The sequence below is a fragment of the Octopus bimaculoides genome, chromosome Z, assembly GCF_046866305.1.
Source record: "Octopus bimaculoides isolate indiv1 chromosome Z, ASM4686630v1, whole genome shotgun sequence".
Taxonomy (NCBI): Eukaryota; Metazoa; Mollusca; class Cephalopoda; order Octopoda; family Octopodidae; genus Octopus; species Octopus bimaculoides.
In genome coordinates, this window is record NC_142944.1 from 21,341,273 (window position 1) to 21,347,999 (window position 6,727).

The window sequence follows — 6,727 nt, forward strand, 5'->3', positions numbered from 1 at the left end:
ATATAATGTATGTGCATATATATATATATATATATATATATTTCCTCTCCTTGTAGTTATGTATCTTACCTTACAACCACATTCAATGTTTCTATCACCTTCACTCAGGAAACCCACTTAGAACAGTGCATTAGCTTTAACATTAGAGTGAAATTTCAAATTCGTACTTCAATGCACTTTCACAAGTACTTTCAAGCTTTTAAGTGACTTTTGTATATATATATGTTTCTCTTTTATTGCATTATTAATATTATTATCGTTAATATTTTATTATTATTATTATTATTAGCAGTTGTAGTTGCTGTTTCAGATTTTGATATTTTGTCGGGTGTGCGTGTGTTTTGTTGTTATTTATTTTATCTATTTTATTGTTTTGTTGTTTTAGCTGTTGTTGTTTTTATTATTATTGAATTACTGATTCAGTGTGAGTCATCATTGCTTAGCAACCAAACCGATTCCACTGTAGATAGAATCTCATTACTGCAGAAGGGCGCGGTGGGGGAAAGTGGGGAAAATCTTGTAGTCAGCACCACCACCACCACCACTGCTGCCGCTGCCACAACTGAACAAATTCCCCCCCCCCCCCTTCACCTCCACCCTGTTCCTCATTGATTCCATGGGTCTATTTATGTTCTTGCTCTCTTCACTCTTCTCTAATGACATACCGTTAATGCTGCTGAATACTGTTTTTTTTTTTTCAATAACAGTGCAACAACATATGAGGCAATTTTTCCCCCTGTAACAGGAGGGTGGTGGTGATGGGCATGGTGGGAGTGCTGTTTTTATTTAACATCTGCTACACCAGTATTTCCGTTATATATTTTAAAATTATTTTTGTGGGTTTTTTTATTGCTTTTTTTTTCTTATGCTTCTGTCTTTGTTTTTGTGTTGCATTTGTGTTCCTACTTCTTGTGGTTGGGTTTGTATTTGTTGCTGTTGCTTAAACACCCCCAATACCCTTCCTTAATTCCAACCATGACTCTTCCATGTGTGCGTGTGTGTGTGTATTTGTATGTATGCATATGTACATATATATATTTAAGTATCTATATATATATGCGTGTGTATATAAATGTGTATGTGTATACATATAAATACGTATATATATATATATATATATATATATATATATATATATATATAGAATAGAGACAGCTGATGAAGGGATATTCCAAGGGGCTTTCCGTTTTCCTATGTGTTCGTTCTGTTGTCTGTAGTTTATTGTTCTAACGTCCTGTACCCTGATATGCATGTATATACACATGTAGATGTAAGTATGTACATATATGTGTGTATACATGTATATATATTCTTTGTATTATATATATATATATATATACATACATGCCTAGATTCATATATGTGTATAAAATATAAAGTGCATCTCGGACTACATTATTTAGTGTCTTCTTTTTCTTTTTTAAAAGATGGTAGGTGTGGTTGGAAGGAAAGAAATTTGATTGCTATTTCTAACTACTTGAGTAACCACCTAGAGGCTCCCTTGTTAGCTTATTGTCTGTGTTCTGGTTTTCAATATGAAAGGCGTCTAATTTGTTAATTGGATTAAACCTATGTCTTGGAAATTGTTTAGTTTTTTTGTTTTGTTTTTATTCTTTCTCTTTACTTGTTTCAGTCATTGGACTGCAGCCATGCAGTGGCACTGCCTATAAGAGTTCAGTCAAGCTGATCAATCCCAGTACTAAGTCTGATACTTATTCTGTCACTAAACTGCTAAGTTATGGGGATTTAAACAAACCAACTCTGGTTGTTGGGCAATGGTGGAGACACAAAAACACATGCATGCATAATACTTATATACGTACATACATATATATATATATATATATATATATATATATATATATACACACACACATAGGCTTCCTCACAGTTTCCATCAGAGCTTTGGAGTTGGAGTTGTGGAGTCGGAAACAATTAAGGGGTAGTTGGAGTCAGAGTTGGTAAGACTATACTGACTCTGACTCACAATATCTTTATTCTTTAATATAAACCAGTTATAACCTATAGGCCTACTCCAAGTACAAGCGTATGCATATGCTTTATGAGATATGTAGACCACAATCACTTAATTACATAAAGAGGAGTCAGAGTCAGAGATGCCAATAGTAGAGGAGTTAGAGTCAAAGTTTTTTTGTTTCGACTCCACAGCCCTGGTTTCGTCTATCAAATTCACTCATAAAGCAATGGTTAGTTTGGTGCTATAGGAGAAGGCGCTTGCCTAGGGTGCCATGCAGTAGGACTGAACCTGAAATCACTTGGTTGCAAAGTGAACTTCTTAACCACACAGCTATGTCATATGATGAAGTGCCAAATTGTTTAAAATTTTTACTTCTGTAGTAAGTTTTGTATTGATACCAGTTTACTGCAGAAATGAAAGATGTTGTGACTTTGATGCTCTTACAGTATACATTAGTAATATGAATCAAGCACTGAACAGGAAATCAAAAGCAAGGTCATTGATTTGATCCACTAAAAATTTATTGATACATTATAGATTATATTAATTAATTTCTGATTAATTAATTGATTACATTCTGTATAATTACATTTTGCATTCAATCTGATTTCAAAGCCTATTGTCTCTTACATTTCTCTCTCAACTCACTGACATAATTCTGTACCTTGCTAAACCTGATCAATACACTCTTTTCCCAATTTCTCACATTGTGAGATTTTAAAATAGTAATTTTCTAATTTATAGATCAGTGACTAGTTGTCACTTTGAAAACTATATATTTCAAACTGGAATTTGGCAGTGCTACCTCTAGCCGAACAATTATTCTGTGCTGATGAAGAGAAATAACCCAGAAATCACAATACACAGATATTGTTTTGAACTGAGTGGGGGTGCTAGATTCCCTTGTTTGAAAATATAAGGACACAGATCGTGTCGTATAGCCAGTTGGAAACGGTGTCTCTTGGGACTAAATTACAGCAACATTTGTCCTAAAACAGGACTACCATGTTATGTTGGCAAACAATCTTTACTACAAAACTGATCTATTTAAGGAAATTTCAGGGCTCCATTGCGATAGGTAGAAACTCCAAGCAATGTAAGTAGTTAACCATTTAATGGTTTTAGTAGATTTATACAGAAAAAGTAAGCATTATAGTGTCCAGCATAAATAAAGTCAACTTTATTATATTTTTTCTGTAAAAACCGACATTGAATGAGTTAACTTCCTGTACATCATTTTTTGACAAAAAAGATTTCTAAAAAAATTCTGGAAATGATCTACTCGTGTAATTTACACCCCCCCCTAAAGTTTATTCTTGTTTTTGTGAAAAAATGTGCGTAAATTACATGGGTTTTTACGGTATATCTCTCTCAATACTTGACTGGTACCTATTGTAGCAATTCTGAAGGGATGAAAGGCAAAGTGACCTCGTCAGACTTTAAAACTAGACTAATGAAACACTGCTAAGCATTTTGTTTAGTGTGCTAATGGTTCTGCCCTCATCCTCCTCCTACTACTACCACCACCACCGTTAATAACAATAACAGACCTTAACCAGTTGAGCATGTCTCTTAGTGGCTGATGATGTGTGCATCTCTGATCATGAGCAGAAGTAGTGGAGGAGCATCATAGCCATGTGTTGAGAGGATTTCTTTGGGGTTTGATTAATTCACCTTTGCAGACATGGGTATTTCGTTCAACATCCTTAAACAATCCTTCTTCAGTGATCTTTTGAGTGGGATGGGCTACTCGATCTGAAGAAAATTCTAACATGGCCCCACTTGTAAGGTCATGTTTTGTTTCTCTTGATACGAGATCACCATGTCACGCACATATGGTTGTGATGCATGTGCTTGGTGTATCCTTATCAGATGGGTAGTCATGATGGGTAGTCATGATGGGTAGTCATGATGTTTGTATATTTTACCCCAGTATCACTTTGATGGCATGCACTGCTTTCTCACTCAATAATAATAATAACTAATGGTTTCTAATTTTGGCACAAGGCCATTAATACCGGTAATCAATTTGTACTTATTTTATCCACCCTGAAAGGATGACTTCTGTGAAATTTGAACTTAGAACTTAAAGACAAGGAAATGCCACTAAGCATTTCAACCAGTGTGCGACCAATTCTACTAGCTTACTGCCTTAATAATAATAATAATAATAGGTTGTGTCAGGTTGAGTTACATTAGCCACTCTTTATAAAAATAAAATCTCAATCATCCATTTCATAATTTCATGATTTTTAATTGATTTTTTAATTATGAATGTAGATTTTCAGGTCATGAAATCTCCATATATTAACCAAGCAGGATTTAAAATGCTTTACTAAGGAGATTAAACTGACATCTCTCAAGTTTCTTGGAGAAAGATTACATTGAAATAATCTAAAGCTTTGATCAAATAATGTCTGGTAGGGCATTCACTTGAGAGAGGATTCCTGATGCAATATCTCAGCTATGTTGAACTCCACCCAAACAAATTTGAAATTTTTTTACTGTTTATTTTTCAGAAAGGTATTAAGACTCAAATAATGTTTTGGCTGATAATTATTTTTCAAGCTGTCGGAATGTAATCAAAAGAAATTAAGAAAAATCTTGATAATTCAGTAGAAATGCGGCTTGACTTTGAAATAAAGGTACACTAGAAGTTAAATTTTTAAATGATTGAAAACAAGATGATCAGCTAAAATCTTGCTACGCCTTCTGTTTCATCTCTAATATTATAATCCTTTCAAGACTTCAGGAATGGAAACATTTCATAAAATGCTACAGTGGCTTTAAATCAGAGAGGCTGGGCAGTAGCATTGTGAAAACTGATGTTGAATTAATATTCAGTATTAACCCTTTAGCATTTAAACTGGCCACATCTGGTTTGAATATTCTATCTGTTTTAAGTTTAAACCAGCTAGATCTGGCCTCTCACACCTACCCTACAGTGTCATCGTAAAAATACACAATCATATGATTCAATATCTCAAAGCTCTGAGATAATGTATGATAAATTCAAAACTATGTGAATAAATAAACATTACATTTGACAGAATAATCTAAATTTAAAAAAGGGTTAATTAACCCTTTTGATGCTAAATAACACCAGATCAGCTCTATTCCTTTGAAACAAAATGATCTTATATAATATTTTATCTAAAAGAAATTTTGTTATGTTTCAAACATCAAATCAATATACCAGCGTATCCTTGAATCAATGATTTCCTGACATTATGGCAGCCAAATCTCCCTCAAATCATACCCTGCCATGATCTAGGATAATGTTGTTCCTGTTTACACAATGCCTTTATGAAGTGGTGATCACAGCTTAACCCTTTAGCATTTAAACCAGCTATATCTAGCCAAAATATTCTATTTGTTTTATGTTCAAACTGACCAGATCCAGCCTCTCACACCTACCCCACTGTCATTCTATATATAACTAAACTATCACATCATTGAAATCTCAAAGCTACAAGATAAGTCATGATTGATTCAAAACAATGTGGATAAATAAGCATTACATTTGACAAAATGATTTGAATGCTAAAGGGTTAAAACACTTCTGTTCATAGATCTTGCTGGATGAAAGCTAACCTTGGGCTAAACAGCAACCAGTAAATGACAGTCAGTTATTTTACTATATCTTCACAAATTCTTGATTATTTTCAAAATTAATTGAAACATATGAACTGTGTATTTCAGTAGGAAATTAATCAGTAAAGAATTAAAGAATAGTGTGGTTGGTATTAGATGCAAATTAACAGAAATCAAAGAATAATTAGAGCATTTAGCTATATCAGTTGTTTTAAACAATGTTAATTGATGTGGTTCGTATTGTGTTGAAATGACAATGATTGAGACATTTAAATATATTAACTGTGTTAGTCTCCTAAAATAATGTGATTTTCAAGTACTGCTGTTAGCCTAAATAAAGTTTTGCACAAGAAGGTTGTAGCAATATGTTGGTGAGTGTAGGAGGAACATGTTCTGTCCTCTATCTGTGTTGACTGAAGTTGGGTTATTTGTCCAATGCTTACATCTTCTCCAAAGTGATGTCTGCCTGTTGGCTGGATCATTTTTCGAATAATCAGAATGATAGTACCTTATTTGGAATCAAGTGAATGTTAGTAACAGGAAGAACACCCAGCTGTTGAAAAACTGCCTCAATAAGTCTAACCCATGCTAGCATGGAAAAAGTGTATGTTAAAATGATGTTGGATCTTTGATGTGAAGAAGTTTAGAAATAGCAATCAAGACAATAATATGAATTTATTTAGGTTTCATTGGCAGAATTTTAACTGACATTCTGTGACCAATAGTGAATGTATAAAGTTTGGCAGGGCAAACTTTATCATTCCTTCAGTGTGTTGAATGTAGTAAGCTGTGTACCGTCTGATCAACTGAACTCTCTTCATGTCATTCTTACAGTGTCAGACCCACAAAACTTCAGTTTAAATACTTCAACCACTATTTTTTGTCCTGAACTATTACCCATGGCTGTTTTCCATGCAGACGTCAGTCTGCTGAACTCTGCTAATCACATGTTAGTCAGTGAAGAATATGGACTCTGATTGCTAATCAACAAAGGGAAAACTGGTGCTATTTACTGTTCATGGTTTACTGGTTAGCAATAGGAGCTGCTAAAACATTTGCCTTTGACAATGTATCACTATCCAAATTTGCAAAAGCTATTCTAATTATGCAACCATGGAGAATTAACTACGAAAGGTTTTTTTTTTATTGTTTGTC